General features: G+C 50.4%; 1 protein-coding gene across 5 annotated transcripts in view; it reads left to right on the top strand.

The window, feature by feature from the left end:
* The window catches only part of LOC126527186 (phospholipid phosphatase homolog 1.2 homolog), an 81,321-nt gene that overhangs the window by 41,308 nt on the left and 22,056 nt on the right, over positions 1–17,957 (top strand). The window contains exon 1 of one of the 5 annotated variants that reach the window (XM_050174941.3): positions 812–2,259. The exons of 2 other annotated variants lie outside the window; for them this stretch is intronic. The gene's annotated coding sequence lies outside the window, so the exon portion shown is untranslated. Of the gene's footprint in view, positions 1–811; positions 2,994–17,957 lie in introns of those variants that run through there. 2 more of the 5 variants (XM_050174942.3, XM_055068602.2) reach the window with 2 other exon arrangements.

The following is a 17,957-nucleotide window of genomic DNA, read 5'->3' as shown; positions in this document are numbered from 1 at the left end:
GATCAGCAACGCTGCGAGCAGAACCGGGAACGAGCTCGTGTACGCCATGCCGACGCTGCAGCCCGGGCAGAAGAACAGGCTCGTGCAGTCGAACGCAAGCAGCAAGTGCGTACTGATGATCCGGCAGCCTACCAAGCCGTCATTTAATAATGACAGTGGGGATTAAACCAGTAATAAGCACCGGAGCCGCATGTTTAAGCTTCGCTGGTTGACCATCTGTACGCAGTGCTTAGGTGGTGATTTTATTATTATTATTGAGCGACAGCTTGCGTTAAAGGCGTTCTGACGTCAGCGGGACGCATAAATCCGACCCACCAATACGCTGACGTTATACTTTCTCAGCGAGAGACCCGGCTGTACCGACCCACGCCATATCCCGGGGAATCGAACACGTTTTTTCTTACAATACAGTCGAGTCCCGTTAATTCGAGTTCTGTTAATACGACTTTTTGCTTAATTCGAACGTACGGGGAGGAGCAGGAGGCATAGACATTTACACATGAAGAAATGAAAGTCCCGGCGAGAAACCATGCCAAAAAAACTCGTTTTGTTCGAATGCGAACGCATGTCGCATCGGTTGTCACCAACTGGCGCCCCCTCATGCGCGTGGTTATTAAATGTTTAGAATACGCACACACGCACGCACAAATCAGCAGACGGTGATATTGCTACCCTAGGCGGGAAGCTGCTTTGTTCTTTAACTAGCTGACGCTCGATCCGCCCGTGACGTCATCCGTTCTTGTCTTTTTTTTGTGTGTGTTCTGTCGCGCCCACATATTTCACAGTATGCTCCATCCGTTCATCATTACGTCGCGTGGCAATTACACAGCGCTTTCCATCGAGGTCTACAGAAAAATTCTTCAGGATCCGTTCTTTGATCTCGAAAAAGATTTGAATCCGTTCGTTTAGCCGGTGTTCGTTGATTCCACTTTTCGGATAATTCGACGAAATCATGTAGTCCCGCAAGATACGACTTCACGGAAATTGACAATTTTTTTTTCCTTTGATTTGAAAACGTATGGGCAGTGAATAATGGCTTAGCGTGGAAGCTTGGGCTTGTTGGCGATTCATCGGAAAAAGGACACAGCGCAAGAAAGACAGGGCCACGAGTGTGCGTGTCGCTCTCTCGTGTGCCTGTCTCTTGTTTTTTTTTTTTTTTTTTTTTTTTTTTTTTTTTTTTTTTGCGCTGTGTCCTATTTTAATAAATAACCCGCCGTGGTTGCTCAGTGGCTATGGTGTTGGGCTGCTGAGCACGATGTCGCGGGATCGAATCCCGGCCACGGCGACCGCATTCCGATGGGGATGAAATGCGAAAACACCCGTGTACTTAGATTTAGGTGCACGTTAAAGAACCCCAGGCGGTCGAAATTTCCGGAGTCCTCCACTACGGCGTGCCTCATAATCGGAAAGCGGTTTTGCCACGTAAAACCCCATAACTTAATTTCCAATAAATAATGGCGTTCGTTGTGCACGAAACTTGTGGCAGTCTACTCTTGTTGCATTTAATACGTGGCTCCTGTGCATTCCGTTCGCAAAGGGCCGTTTGCGTAGCAGACGATACGTGCTCCAGGCCTTGCTTCGTCTGCTTCCCCGGGTTGTATAGCATAGTTGTTTGAGCGCTTCCGGTTGTTTTATTTGTTTTATAGTTATTCGAATACTCACGGGGAAAGTTCAGTGCATGCAGAACAGACGGACATGTGCTACATCCGTTCGCCAGCTTGCCGTCTGCGCAGCCAATTGCAACCGGCGGACGCATTATCTTACTCGTTATGTAAGTATATGTGGTTGGCTATTATATCGCGCTGGCAGTGACCGCGACGGCGCATGCGCATGGCCGCGCGTGCGTGAAAAAAACAAAAACAAACGCAGCGCTACACACTTCTGTTTGTGCAACCCTCTGGCAGCGCGTTTTGTTTTTCTGTTCTGCGCCGGCGCTGCTTCGGATTCGAGTCGCGTGACCGGTCACTGCGCCCAGTCGTATACACTCGCTGACCGGCTCGAGGTGATTTCTTCTTTTTTTTTTCTTTTTTTTCTGCGGCGAGCGGCGCTAATTGTCGCGTTGACCTCGGCCGCCAGTCGACTACCCCGACCTTTTCTTTCTTTATGTGCGAGCCTCAACTGCTGGTGCCATAACCGCACCACATCCTGCGTCACACGCACCTCGGCCGCCGCTTGACCGTGAAAAACACGGCGCGTGCCCGACTGGTTGGACCGCGTGCGGCTCGTACACCTTGTGGGCATCATCGGCCGACCGTGTTTGTGAGTGCGCCCCTCGCAGTTTCGTTTGTTTGTTCTCTCCGGCTCGGTCTGTCTGCTTTGTGAGTAATTTGTTTTTGACTCCCCCGTCCCTTGATTAACGTTTATTCGTTTGCGTGATTTGTTATTGCTTCGCTTTGTCGCGTTCATATGTATTTTCTTTATTGTTATTCTCTTCGAAACGTACTTAATTCTTGGTCGTTTGTGTCGCACGCTCGTCGGCCTGTTTTATACGTCCTCGGGCGTGTTCGTGTGTTCCCTTTTTTTTTTTTCGGCGATTATTTTCTCGCTTTAGCGTATCGGGGTGCACCGCACTTCTTTTCTTTCTGCCGTTCGCTGTTGCTTTTGTCGCGGGCTCCGCCCCCGTCTTCTTAACCGGCCTCGGTCACGCGGGCTGCGACGCATTAATACCGACGCTCGCGCAACAGATGGTCCGCAGTATTTTTATTGCGGCTTTGGCTGCGAGAGGCCTTCTGACGCGCCCTCGCAGGTTGTCGTGTGGCCTCTGCCGTCTGAGCGACGGCCTTTCCTCGGCGGAGGAGGCATCATCGAGCGTGTCGCAAATCAACTTGTGGGTCGCGCGATCGCAGTTATCCACCCCTTTTGGGGCAGCGGTGGGCGCTGCCACGGTGGGCGTGTCGATCGCGGGACAGGTGTGACGGGACAACGCGGTGGTGACGACGGTGCCGGGTGGACAGTTTAGATCGTTCTCGTAAAGACGCGACGACCCTGTTGTGGTGCGTAGTGCCGAAAATGGAGCTCCTATGGATCCGTGCTGCGTGTGCCGCACAGGCCTGTGGCTTTCTTTTTTTCTCGGGACAATTTGTTGATTGGTCTTGACCTTCCCAACGCCTGTTCTGCAGGAACACTGAACGCCAACATTAAGCCGGTTGAAAAAATTAAGAGAGGTTGATTGGTAATGGTTTAAACGAATGTCGAACTTTGTTAAATTTCGAGCCGAAAGCTCATCAGCCCCCGCATGTCATAGTGACGTCGTGTATAAAAAAAATTTTTTTTTTCTTATTTGGACGCAGGAAATGTTTCGAAACTTCCTCTAGGTTGAGTCCGCGTTCCTTTAGAATGCAGCGTAGGTCTTTAAAGGGGCCCCGAACAACCCTAGCTCGGGCTTCGTGAAATAACATAGTCCGCGGGTATAGCATACGATGCTGTGAACATCTCAGCCAAGTTTTGCTGTGTCCGCGGTGCGTGGAGCACGCAAGCCGATCGCGAAGTCGCCATTCTCTCAAACGCTCTTTTCAACAGGGGGCCCTGTCCTCAATCACTTCTGGACGATTTATTTCGTCATTTCCTTAGACGGCTCTTGTTGGCCGACGGCTGACATCAAGCTGCGGTCGGCTACATGGCGTAGATACCGTGGCCGCCGCGGGGTGCCGCCACGAGTCCACTGGCTAAGCGCACTGCGGCTCGATGAGGACAACCGCGTTCGGCTTACGTTTAGCGCGTCGTAGGCACCAAATGCGGAAGTCGTGGCGTCTACGTCAACATCCAAAATGAAATTTGAACTGCGTGCCGCGGTGAAATTTAGAAGGCGGAGCGTTGTGGACACACCCCACTACGCTGCAGCCTTCGCAGTGCAAGGCATTGGAGAAGGAACGGGAGCACAGCGGAGGCCGTGTTTGATTGCCAATAACTCTGCTTCTGATGAACGCATTGAAATACTTCTTGCGGCAGAGTATTTCCTGAAATAGCCTATTTTCACTTCAAACGCCTTTCTCCGCTTCCATAAAAAGTGGTTCAGGGCCCCTTTAACGATAAGATGTTAACTACACGCCCGAGCAGGCACTAAGATTCGTGACGTCACTGCGTTGTAATCGCCAGCAGTCTTTCGTTGTTGCGTCTTTCATCTCTTGCCAAGACCCCGGTTGCTTATCAGAGGGGCCGCTTTACTATTTATGGCTGAAGAGGAAGTTAGTAGTACAACTTAACCCCCTTTAGTGTCCCCAAGAAAGCCATGTGCGCCTCTTAATTGCCGTATCCGGCCGTTTCCGCTTCTCTGCGGGCGTGAACGTTTGTACAGCGATTCTGTCTTACTACAGCGCTTTTGTTAAAAGTACCGTTCTCGCGTATTGTGGTTGACTACAGCCTCACAAAAGGCGTCCCCACCATCGCTGCTGTTTGCCACTGCGCCGCGATATTCCGGTAGACCGGTAACGCTCGCACGATCCAGTAGCTGACACGAGTTATAGCGTATCCGTAAACGCATCGCCATTTGCTAAATACCGGAGAGGCGCGCGACTGCAAGAACGCTGGTAGCGATCGACATTTGATGACGTGTAGAAAGAGCATGCAAACCGCATACTGCGGGGACTTGCATACTGCTCAACTGCTGGTGCGAAGCCATAATTACTTTGTTTAGCGCAAAATAAATTAATTATGGATTCGCACCAATTAGCCCGCCAACGCATTGTGCTGGTGCAAAGCTTTGTTGTTGTCGCCATAAGCGTTAACGTGCACCAGTTCTGTGATTTTCTTTCCACAATAACACTGACGCGACAACAAACTTTTCATACGCATTTTAGTTGCTTTGCTGCTGCCGTCCACAGTTCCCGTAACTCGAGTTTACGGACCAGTGAACGTTCTGCTTAACTGTAAATAAAGCACTGAAAACGACGCAATGTTGCCACACAGCCCTTTAATCAATCGCACAACGCAAATGTTTCAAACGCACTGTATTTGCTCAAAGCGTCGCGAGATGTCGCTAGACAAGCTGTAGCTCTATTGTTGGAGCCTTTCAGCATTGCATTACCGCTATACTGGTACTGTTATGCCTGTAGTGGTACTATGCGCTGTTGCAACGACGCTGTGGTGAAACATTGTATCGCTAGAGAAGACCGTTTGTGCTGGCGGAGCATCAGCGAAGTCGATGCAACTATCAGAGACATAAATTGAGGGGCTTTATCAGAGACATCGCTAGTTTCGCCATCTTGTGGCGCTTTGCTCAACCACAACGCCGGAGATATCTCGTGCTGCGCCATTGTTGTTCTCTCGTGCCGTTGCGCCAGCAGATAGGCCAGATCGTGTTCGTTGCAGTTGTAGTTCTCTATTATCTGCTTGACGTCACTGTCGCATGTATGCGCCCAAAAATCCGCAGCGCATGTCTGCGTCTCCGTTATTCCGCATTACATAATGTAATGCGTTTACAAACACGCTTAAACTACTGTGCGCTTCGTCATCTCTTGCCGAACTGTCTGCTAGCAGCATTTGCTTCACTGTGACGTGGCACGCTTGCTCAAACCCGGACGGGTGATGTAACGCTAAGACGGCCGGGATGTGCTATAAAGCACAAATCGGGAATCGTGTACGCTGCAGTGAGACAGTAACGTGGACTATGCCGGAACGTTTAATCGCTCTCGGCTCACTGAGTTGACTGTCGGGCCTTAACCCGTCGTCGTCTGCACGGCGCCATTGCATTGTATACGCCGTCTGCACGACGCGCAGCGTGTCTTCTGTTGCAGCGCGCGACCTTGGGAAAGCTGAAATCGAAAACCGCTTGCCGCCAAAAACCAGCGGCGAGAGGGGCCCGGCAATGTAGATCATCGTGCCACTGCTGCCGCCTTTCGCTAGCTATACGATCTTCAATACCTCGCCCCCCCCCCCCCCCCTCCTCTTTCTCCACTGGCCGCTTCTCGGCTCTCGTTGCCGGCTAGCATCGACGAGCGAAAAAGCTACGCCCGCAGCCATACCTTGACTCGCTAATACCATGCACTGTGTCGAAACCAGTGAGCTCCCGTCGGCCAAAGCGCACATGCTCATCGTCGTTGCGTTGCATTTCCACGACTTGGGGGCCACCTATAATGTGTACATGGCGAAATAGACCATTTTCCTAATTTGCAAGTGCTCATCTCTGCCACTACTTTTCCGTTAACCAACGTCATCACCGCTTATCGTTGTAGTGAAACTAAGTTCTACCTGCACATGCTGGGGCTTGACTATTGCGCACGATTTCATCGTGAGAGCCACGTCTTCATTTTTCATGACATGAGACGAGAAAACTGTGTTAGCTTTGCAGGAAAACCAGCAAACGGTCTGTGTAACCATCTTGCCGTTTCGAGCCAGCAGAGGGCGTAAGCCGTCCTGCGATCCAATCAGAGCTCGCAAGATGGCGGAATTTGAAGGCTTCCTGAATAGCAACCTGGTCCCGTCCGCTCACCAAGACAGTGCTTTGTAAGCGCAGATTAAGCTCTACGGTCCCAGTATCACACCAACTAGCCCAAGTGTATGTACACACGACGCTCTGCTTTGCGCGCGAGCTTATCCCTTAACTGGAATACGCATCGAATACGGTGAAGATGCAGACGTCACCATCTTATTAAATAATATTGGAATCGCTCATCAATGCTTAAATCATAGATTAAATCAGAATATAAGTATCAAACAGTACCAACAGCCGATCAAAAATGTCCGAACGAAATGTGAGCGCAAATGTTCGCGGCTTACCCGGATGGAAAACTCCGGCTTCCCGAGCGACTTGGCGGGCTCTGCGGAACTCTTAGTGATGAAATTGACGGCATTGTTGCTTAAGTTTTTTGCTTAATTGATTAATTGGTCGCACTTGACGGTGTGAAATATTCTAAAAAAATGTTCGCTTATTCCAATAGTGACTACTCGGTTATAGAACCCAGTCGAATAGAACAATACTCGACTGGTTGTTCAAAAGTTTCGAATTTTCGCACACCCTTACTAAAAGCTGCCTTGAAAAGAACGTTTCGGGGGATCGCGGACTGATTGAATGTCTCGAGCCTCCGTGGTGTAGTTATACTGCACGGATTCTCTTCCCGGGTCTACCGAAAGAAAGTCGTCGTTCCCTTTCCCGCTTTTTTTTTTTTTTTTTCGCTCACGACGACCCGCCGGCAGGAACCGGCTTCTTCTCCGGCGCTCGTTTCTCACTCACGAGATGGTCCCGGAGACCTTGACATTCTTCCCAGCACCTCCTCGCACCCACTTCCTCCCACCCTGGGTCTTTCATTCGCCACCATCTTCTTCTGTTGCCTCCGTCTTCCATCCGTCCTATACAGCCTCCTTCTCGCCTCCATTTTTCTTCCTTCTTCCATGATTGCTTGGCGCTCTACATACACATTTGTGTAGCAGTCTCCGTTGCTTCGGCTGTTACGCAACCGCTTCGGCCTTCTCGTCGGTGTTTTGTTGCTTTTTCCGGCCGTCTCTTTCGTTGGTAGTGGCCGGCGGCGGCAGTGATGCTGATCTTTGCTAGAAGGCGATGGTATGCTGTTCCCCTGCATACTCCTCTAGTCTTTTCTCAGCTATTCTTGGGAGGAAAACGCGATGGGATTCTGCAGCCTCTCCCAGTTCGCGTTGCCTTTCGTGGACTTCTGCTGTCTTTGCAACACTCTTTTGATGGCAAAGGGTTTTTCGTTGACGGCGTCTGTCGTCTTCTGCCGACCGCTGAGTGTTGCATTTGCTCGTAAAGTGAACGGCTTGTTGCTAGCGTCCTCGGCATCAACCAAGTTTTCCGAGGGAGATATGGGGGATGTTGCGCTCGTTTTGCTTTCTTCTGTTTGTTGTTGCTTCATTCCCATTTTTTTTTCTTAGCTGAGTAAACGTGGTGTGTGTAGGTTTTTGATGGCGCTGAGGTATAGTTGAGATGTTCACACTTCATGGACTCCAGACTTTAACCGCGTCTCTTGGTTTCCCGTCCTCTTCAGAGAGCTTGGTTAGCTTATGGTGTACTGCTTGTTTTTCTTGATGGTGTCGTTCTATTGGACCGTGAGTATGGGTTTGTCGAACGACGAGTAAATGAAATAACTGAGCGGGGACTTAGACACAACGAAGAGACGGCAAAAAAAAAAAAAAAATAAGATTGAGCTTCTGGAGGGCTCAACGCTGCTGCAGTTAGTGTCGGAAGAGGCATTTGTTGCTTGGTGGGTACGTTACGGATGCCGATGACGTCAGTCGCGGAATAGTTGTAGCGTGTCTGTAAACGTACTGTAGATTGTGGAATACCGGATCATCTATAAGGTTCGCGGCATTGGCAGCGCATGTAACGCCATCTTATGGCTTTCTGCAAGCGCAGCGCGTTAACGTTCTTCTGTCTCATTATTATTCTGGCATAAGAAGAAACAATAAAAGGCAAATTCAACCCACTCTACACCAGTAATTGTTGCTGTCAGCATTTGCACCAGCGGACGGGCAACCACAACATATTGGTAGCAGCTATGACTCCGTGCATAGGCTCCGAGATCGAGTGGTGGGCAGGCTTGTGCGCTGCTTTATCTCGGAGGCCACGTTCTATGTGCTATGCTTGTTAGCGTCGCAAGATGGCGCCACCAGCGCTGTTGCGCACGTCTTGCGACGCACGAGAAGCCTTGTGCTGTACTCTGTCCATATGTTTGGAATAAACTAGAACTACCATCCTCGTATTTCATTGCAGCCTGCATGTCGCGTCCCCCGCCACTTATGCACTTGGTTAGATATATATGTAAATGCATACACATTTTAGGCTTGAATGCCTTAGTTTCATTGTATGTTGGCCTTATAAGTGGGTGTCTTATATTTATGCTATACGCCGTTCAGGATTCCTGTGTGCAGAACGAAGACTTCTCCCAGAGATGTCTCTCGCGTCTGCGGACTGCATCGTACGAGGGCAAATGAGAAAGTTCTAGAAAGTTTTAGCCAAATTATGGCTCTAAATGCGGAGCCAATATATCCATTCCCAGCGATGGACCTTCCTTGGACCGGCCCGGCCTTGTCTGCCGGTAGCTCCGTGGCACGGCGCTGCTGTCAGTTGTTGAAGATGGCGGCTGTGCTTCATATGTCCACGGCGTACGAGCAATGAAGTGTGATTCGTTTTCTTTGGAGTAAGGGAACGAACGCCCATCGAAATCCACAGGGAAATGCAGCCCGCGTATGGCGGAAGGTGTCTCGTTTTGAGAAGTGTGAGATGGTGGTGCGAGTTCGCAAGAGGGCCGTGAAAACTTGCATGACAACGAGCGTTCGGCAAGTTCGTGTGCGTCGCTCACTAACATTTCCCGCGTGGATGCTACGGTGTAAGCGGATCGGCATGTGCACCTCGAGGACATTTCCCGGGCGCTTGGCATTTCGTATGGGATTGTTTACGACATCGTTCACGGGTCCTTAGCGCACCGGAAGGTTACATGTCAGTGGGAGCAATTGGATGACACGATGAAAGGCAAGCAATTAGTTGCTTCGCTGAATCACCTGCGGTGGTATGCCGAGGAGGGTGACAGTTTCCTGGACGGCATTGTTACGGGCGATGAAACGTGGATACTGCATTTAGACGCCGAAATCTAAGCAGCAGAGCATGGTGTGGAAACATCCGGGTTCGCCTGTGACAGCAGCAACAAAAAAAAAAAAAAATCCGTTCAGTGTCATCTGTTGGGAAAGTGATGTTAACGGTTTTCCGGGATCGCCGAGGACCGCTCCTGCTGGTTTTCGTGTCACAAGCTGCAACCGTCAATGCCGACAGTTATTGTTCCACACTGTCACGTCTGCTGGCTGCTATCAGGCGAAAAAAACGCCGAGTGATTCGAGATGTGGACGACGCGGTTATCCTCCACGACAATGCGAGGCCACGTGCGGCAATCAGAACCGCCGACAAGCTTCGGTCATTTCGCTGCGAGAGTCTGGACAACTCACTATACACTCCGGACGTCACCCTTATCTCCCCGTTTTCAATCCGCTGAAAGAGTTCCTGGCAGGACAGCCATTCACGTGCAACGATGAAGCCAAGACAGCAGTCCGACGGTGGTTCCACAGTCGGTCGGACGAGTTCTACCACAGGGGCTTCTTAAGTTTAGTGCTGCGATGGGACAAATGGGGTCTGAACCGGTGCGGGGACTATGTGGAGCAATAGTGTAAGGTACGTAGAATAGTACGTACGTATAGTAGTACGTATAGTTGTAATGAATTACCTGTGTCAACCTTATTTTTTCTAAGAAAAAATAGGGGCAAGGACTTTCTAATTCGCCATCCTATATATACGGTTCTCGACTGCTGTTTAATACCCATGGCATCCATTCTGTTACGCTAATAGACCACCGATTATCTGTTCTACATGGTGGGTGTGTTCAAGTTAACAAAATGAGTGGGTTCTAAATCTATGAGAGGCATTATTTGAAGGACGCGCTCGAGACTTCGCCGCGTGTGCGCGCTCGAATTCTCGCAGCATTCCCACGGTTATCGACGGGATGCTCGGCGCGGCCTTTCCCGATTGCCCATTAGATACGGTGGCGTTGTGTAGTGGCCTAAAACGTCGCGCTTAGCCGAGAGTTGATGGGAGGGGGGAAGCAGAAAGAATGGGAGACTGCATTTTAAATCGAGCCCCCCCCCCCCCCATGTCTCTGTAACGAATGGGAGGGCGACTTCTTCGCGCAGCGCTTCCCGTGCGCGTAAGGAGGCCGAACACGGCGGCCGCCAAGCGTTTATACCGACCTCGAGATCAGGGAAGACGTTGTTTCCAAGCAGTTTGTAGCCGTAGCCAGTATTAGTGCACGACGCAACGTAGCTCGTATATACTAGTGTATCGAATCCGAATATCAGGCGGCATAGATACTAAGGTTATCAGATACCGTATGGTCCGTGAGCTTCTTGTGCCGACTGTACGCTTCGTCGTTCTCTTGTGCACGGAATGTGTTTTTTTTTTTTTTTTTTTTCGTAAGGGTTAATTAGCTAGATGATTTTGTAGCGTGTAGTGTTGTACGCTGCACGAAGAAATAAGACAATCTGTGATCCAACTTTTCTCCGACTTCGTTGTGTGGACGTTCAGAGGGAGCGAAAGATCGGCGTTTGTTTCTCGGCGCATCTGAATCCTGTTCAAGCTGTGGTCTTGGCAGTTTAACCCTAGCCGCATTCTTTCATTGCCTTGGATTACGATGAAAATTCATTCATTCATTCAAACTCGCGTGAGAGCATAGATGGCTGGAATGAATATTAAATCGTACTGGTAGCATGTTTAGGTCAATCTCGGATTAATGCGAAAGTCCTAAAAAGAAGGCTTTTCAATGAGAAAATAGAATATGCAAGGGGATACGTAGCTTCGTTTCACCATAGGAGCCCGTTCGTGCTCTCATTGAAACTTAGCTGCCGCACTTAATGACCTTTGCAGTGTTGCCGGAGTGGTCTAAAAACGACCTGTTGCGTATGCCATTAGCTTAACGTTGTTCGCAAGGTCATTCCAAACATACCGTTATTGTTGAAACACGAAGACTGGAGAAAAGCGGCGAAAAAAAGAAAAGCAAGAACGCCGTTTCATAGTTATTCAGGACAGTCGCTCGTAACAAGTGGAAGCTGCTGCTGGCAGGTCTGTGAACCGCTCCGCGCTTGTCGAGCCGTGCGCGCAAGTACGGTACGCGGGCCGCAGTATCAACAGCATCAAGCAGCAGCGGTAGGGAGAAACAGAAGCCGAGGCTTTCGTGTTCGTTAATGCGTCCATCGATCTCTCGACGTTTTCTTTCTTTTTTTGCTCCCCGGTTTTCGGCTCGCTGGTGGTGGTGGTTGGCGTGGTGGTGTTTTCTTTCCCTTCTGACGACGTCCGGTCTTCGTGTGCTGCGAGCAAAGGGACTCTCTTGTCTATTCAGAGAGCGGCGGAGAAGGGAGCGGCGCGCGAGGATATACATGATGACACGCATGATCGCGGGGTGCGATGACCTTGCTACTCGGCCGAGGTTGCCCCTGTGCTGCCGAGTTCGGCTGCTGCCGCTGTTGCTTCTGCTTCTGCGGCGGCGGCGGCAGCAGCCTGGTTTCCGTGGGAAAGATTCTTCCACGTCGCAGCAGCGGCCGAGTCGGCGACCGTGATGGGAGGGGGGGGGGGGGGGGATTATTTCTTTCCGTCTAACTTCATTTTTTTTTTCTTCTTCTTCTTCTGTCTCCTCTGGTTTATCTGCTGCAAGTTAGTTGCGTGAGTCGCACGTGTGAGAGGGTTGCAGTTATGTTTTGCCACGATATCCGTAACGATTATGCTCGTAATAAGGTCCTATAACTGAGCTTACTGGTGAAGCGGCGCCAGGGGCGTGGGGAATTAGTCGGGCCAGGTGCTATGTACGTTGTCTATCATCTCTCTCTCTCTCTCTCTCTCTCTCTCTCTCTCTCTCTCTCTCTCTCTCTCTGTGTGTGTGTGTGTGTGTGTGTGTGTGTGTGTGTGTGTGTGTGTGTGTGTGTGTGTGTGTGTGTGTGTGTGTGTGTGTGTGTGTGTGTGTGTGTGTGTGTGTGTGTGTGTGTGTGTGTGTGTGTGTGTGTGTGAGAGAGAGAGCAAGATGTGTAGATCCTCGTCGAGTCTATCGCTTTGGATTCCAAAAAAACGAAGAAAAATGAATGCATGAAACGTTCCGATTTCTCCAAGTAGAGCTGTTTGTGCTGGTGCTTTCTACTAAGCTCATCACTCCACGAATAGTGAGCACTTCCCTTGATCAAGAAGGCATGAACCACTCACTTCTGATGGGCGTGTGAGGAAAACAATATCGTCCACCTGTGCTACAAGCCCCCTGTCAATGCTTTCACGTCTCCTGCGAGAAGAGCCAGAGCGCCTCTTTCTTTGTACGCCTCGGATCGCCCTCCTCGCGACACTGCTTTCGATGGTCCTCATGGGAGCGCGGCTCAGCGCCTAGACGTATCGAATGGAAGATCCACGGAAGGATCAGAGGGCGCACGGTGGGACCCCTCTCTTCTCAGAATGCATAGCCGACCCCCGTGACTGATTGGCTGACAGAAGCCCTAACCTTCGCTGTAAGTACTGCCCGGAGTTTCGGAGATGTAGTAGTGTCTCGTTCTTTTACGGGGATTAAAAGTAACCGAGGGTCATTCTCAGTCCGAACCCCCCTCCTCGGTCTCCTGGCTACGCCATTTGGACGAGAATTAGTACCTTTAAAACATAGACATTGCGGAGGGGCGCAGAATGTGTTTGGATCAAGGTGGGAAGAAAACGGTGAGGCGATCGAAGCATGTGCCCTCGAGGCACGATTGAAGCCTTGCAGAGGGGGCACGGGGCGGCTGATGTTCTCGCGTATAGTTTTCTTACTTCCCGTGGCCCTTGGGTGGTGTTGGTGGCGGTTTCTTCTACTTCGCCAGGTCTGTCCGCGTCGCGCGATTTTTCTTAGTTACAACCGGCGGTCCTCGCGAGCCCGTTCATTCGTGAAAGAAGGACGACCGGACTAGCTCCGGGGGACCGACCCTGTGGGAGAACTTTGAGATCGCGGCATACGTGCGTGCGTTCTTGCAGGGTCGGTCGGCTGGGTGCTTCAGCGTTAGTCGTGCGCCGCTTCTTTTCTCTTTTGGGTGGATCGGTGGCCGGGGCGCTGTAGTTGCGCAGATTGCCACCGTTGCCGCGCCCGTGGGAAAACGGATACACGCACGGCGGAGAAGTCGTCGCTCGGTGTGTTGCCGTCTTCGCTCGCGCCGGTGTTGAGGAGGAGAGCGGTGAAGGGGAGGGGATGCGGGCATGCGTTCACCGCCTTTTCACTCTCGCATGGAGGAGGGGAGGGGGTCAGAATTTGGAAGGGCGCTTTTGCGAAGACTCTGTGGAGGGAGGAGGCCGACGTCGCTGTCGGCTGCTTCTGGGCCGCCAAGCCAACGGCCGAGTCACTCGCGCGAGCGCACATGCGAAGCTGGCAGCGAGGAGCGGACCGCGGAGCCAAGCCGTGGGTGCCGGGGTAGCGATGGCGCGACGCTTCTCCGTTACGCGTCGTGATGGCTCAGGGGCTGTGTCGTAGAGCTGCTGTGCTCGAGGTCTTTTAGGTTCGATTTCCGGGCCGCATTTTGATGGAGGCGAAATAATAATTAAAAAGAAAATAAGAAAAAGACAAGTGTTGCCGTGATTCGGGTGCACTACAAAGAACCGCGATCGAAAAATCAACCGAATCCGTCCACTACGGCGGCCCTAATGATCCAGGCTCGGCAGCTTCATCGTTTTAATGCCGCGTCCCTTCGTTTGTTTCCGTCTTAGTCTAGGATATAACTTCCTGCCTAATCATTTTTTGTTGTTCCAAATTATTCTAGGTGCAGCCTTCTTTTTCTCGCGTATTTCTTACAACCAACGTTCACGTTCGCCTTTTATCTTTGCTTGCACCAGTATTTTTTCTCCCTTTTCCCCCATGTAGAGTAGCAGGCCAGAGCAAGTTATAGCTCAGGCCGACCTCTCTGCCTTTCAGTAAATAAATTTCTCTCTTCTCCCGGTATGTTTCTCGTTTACTGGCTACTTCATCCTGCTGCAACCTTGCCTTCCTTACCTGCCTCTGCTCTCGAGATGCTTTCTGCCGTTCGACGATCGCTTCACGTATCTCCCTGTTCCAGCAGCTTTTCGGTTTTTTTCCTTTCCAACGAACGTGTTGTTTCTCTTTCCGTATTTCTGTCGTTATTACACTTAAAAGCTCACTATATTCCCACTCCTTACTTGGCAATTTGCCAAGTTCTTCCTCGACTCTTGTGACTATATTTATTTGTTCAGCGTTAAAATTTGGACTGGCCATTTTTTACTTCATGCTCTCTTTCCGAACTACATATCCCATTTTTAAAATTATGCGTTTGTGGTCGCTGCTTATGCTGCTATAGCCTTCCTCGCCGATGACCATTTCTCTCAACTTATCAATTCCTTCTGTCATCAGACAGTAAGTTCCCACGTGGTTTGCCCTTCACACTTAGGCCCTGTATTCACGATAACGAGGTTAAGTCGCTCACAAAGATCTAGCATTGACTTCCCGTTGTTGTCGGTATACACCAGAACACCGTGAATTCTAAGCGCGCCGCCATATTGATGAGCGCCGGTCGCGCCATCTATCCCAAGCGCCGCGAAGTAGCAGGCCTGGGCTGCCACGCTGGGAGATGCGACCCGGCGCGAAAGCGAAACTTGGGCTTTTTAGCTGGGCGGAAGGCGTGTTTCGCGTTTTTTCTAACCTGTCATTTGCGCTGTCTCGATTCAATCAAACTTCAAGACCTCATGCAAGTCCGCAATGGCCACACTGAGTGCTGTGCAGACTGCAGAAGCGAATATATCGGGTAAGTACGCTATTACGTTTGTACAAACCGCGCGCTATGTGCTAGAACACGTGTGAGCTTTTTGGCACGTAACCTGTGAAGGATTTTACTGCACTGTGTTGGTGCCATATTTTATTAAAGCACGCAGAACATTGTCCTCTGCACTTTCAGTTTGGTCTTGTTTGTCAAGGTCAGTAATGGGTTGGCCGCGTTTGGCAACCAACTGGCGAGCTCGTTTGACTGCCTGATTAGCAGACGCCTGCCCTTCACCACCTGCAAATTGAAAACAAAATAGATGTTATAGTAAGAAGGGCTGTAGTTGTTTCCCATGCCATCACTGTTACGAAATACACCAGGCCAATTGTATCGTGCAACCACTTAAGAGTACAACATTCAGAACACAAGCCTACAGCACTCAAACAAGCAGCATATGATGCTAAACCTGCACTCACTAAACCTGCAGTCAAAGGCCGTTTAACAGGGTTAGCATGACAGACGCAGGTGTTGTACAGTCGCACAAATCATGACAGGGCACATAAAATTACCATCCCTACTTAAAGCTACATCATCAGAGACCCCTTTGGTACAAGACAACAACCCCACCTGCATTCCAAAAAATTAGCCCCACCAACTGCAGCTACCTGGTGTCACCTGTTTCGCTTGTGCGAGGCCATATCGGATTGTTGGCGCTCCCTTAGAAAAAACAGTAAAAAAACTGGTGAGAACGAGCAAAATTTTGTTACAAAAAACAACAATAATTAAGCACCTTATTTTCCTGGCCATATGAACGGAAAAATTTTGCGCTTTGCCCCGCATAACAGCACGCATGCTCAGGAGGCTCAAATGAATTCGTTACGAATGACACCTGCAACACCAGCTCGTAAAGACAGGCGCGCTGCAAGAACACCTTCGGCGACGAGCAGTCGTCGATTACGTTTTTGTGGACGCATGCTACGTGACGAGCGGACTTCGGTTTACTGTCATTAGCAATAGCGCTCACCAGCAGGGCAACATACTATTGCCTACAACTTGTCGTTCACGCTTAATGGTCATGCCGTGCACCAGCTGCAAGTATCGCTAACCGCAAACTCAACTGTTCCGCTTAACCGTCGGGAGCTCTGCCTGAATGAAAACACGAAAAGGCTTGCCTTCTTTTTACACCCAAGGCGAAGCACCGGCACGGGATTCTGCTCTGTAGACTTGTCCAGAAAGTGCTCGGAGCAAACCTGCGAGTTACACATATTACGTTCGCAGGGCGCAAAGTTGAACGTGGCACCAAAATATACACAGATCGAATACTCACTCGTGCATTTTCACTGGGTTGGTAGTACTTCCTACTCACTGCAGCTATCCACCGGTGGCGCAGCTTGTCATTCTTCGTTGCGGACGGAAATCGGTGCAGGCTGAAAACACCGCACCGGCACGATTCCCTACATGTATTGTGCTCTTCGCAAACAGCGCTAAGCAACCGGCTCCTTTTCCACTGGTTATTTTGGCATCCAAACACGACGCAATGATGCCCAGACGACTTCTTGTACTTTGGATCCGTGTGAACGGGCACATTTCCGCACTTTGGAATCCTAGAGCTAGCGCTTGCCATGTCTACTGGTCGCCGGCGAACACACTTTGGCAGCCCAGTACAATATGGCGCTGGTCGACCGGGCAATCCGGGTGCGAGAGTATGCGTTCGGTTAGTCTGGGTGCGAGGCTAGCGTATTCTGGTCTATAGCCGTCTAGATCCTGTATGTGGACATTCATGTCACCTAATTGCATAATTTCGGCATGATTCCCGAAACCCTTAATATCAGCACTTATGCATTCCACTAACGCTTGATTCTTCCTCCGGTCCACAGATACGTTACGCCCAGCCAAGTTTTCTTTCCACTCGTTCTACCTGATTACCAAAGATGCTCTTGACAATTTGAATTTACTGTTTTTCTATTTGGCCCCTTGGTGGATGAGCATTCGGACTCCACCTCCCTTTCTTTCCGACTTAGTTCTGTTTCACCCTTCCCAAACATAATTCTCAATCACTGGCGGCTCTTCCGAGTCTAAGGTGCGTTTCTGTAATTGCATACACCGGTATTTATTCTCTATTTAACTGCTGCTCAATCTCTGTCCACTTTTCCTTTCTTCTGCCACCCTGCATGGTGAGCTCTTTTTCTTGTTTTCCTCCTTTTTCTGTTCTTGACGGTGATGTTGTTCTGAGGTTTCGCTAGGGGACCTTCTTCATTACTATCTACACTGGCCTCCTGAGCGACCGTGCCCCCCCTTCCCCCCCCCCCCCCCCCCTCAGAAAAGCAACTGCGTGACCAGCAAGTCGCCAGCCCACTTCTCGTGTCAAAAAGCGTCAGAAGCGTCGGAAGATGGCGCTACCATCATTGCTGCTGCTGCCGTTGACGTCTTCGGTATTCCGTAAACTGTGATGCGTTTACGGAGACGATAGCTTTAGCTTGTCCGCAGGCGCTGGTAGCGACACCATGTGACGCCTTGCCGACCCACAATGTCTCTGAAAAAAAAATTGTCGCGTCGGTGTTGTCGAAGAAAATCATAAAAGGACAACGTGTCAACGATTATGTCGCTACCAACGCTTTATACCAGCAGTTAAGTAGCATACGGTGGCTGAGTGCGGTATTAGCATTGTGTGCTCTACGGTTAAACTCTGCGCCTTACGATGTCGTTAACGGCGTTGTTGCTGCCGTAGGCCTCTCCGTAACCCCGCGTTGCGCAAGCTCTAATAC

The sequence above is a fragment of the Dermacentor andersoni genome, chromosome 9 (assembly GCF_023375885.2).
Source record: "Dermacentor andersoni chromosome 9, qqDerAnde1_hic_scaffold, whole genome shotgun sequence".
Classification (NCBI taxonomy): Eukaryota; Metazoa; Arthropoda; class Arachnida; order Ixodida; family Ixodidae; genus Dermacentor; species Dermacentor andersoni.
Note: the sequence above shows the minus strand (reverse complement) of the source record. Positions and strands in the feature narration are given on the sequence as shown.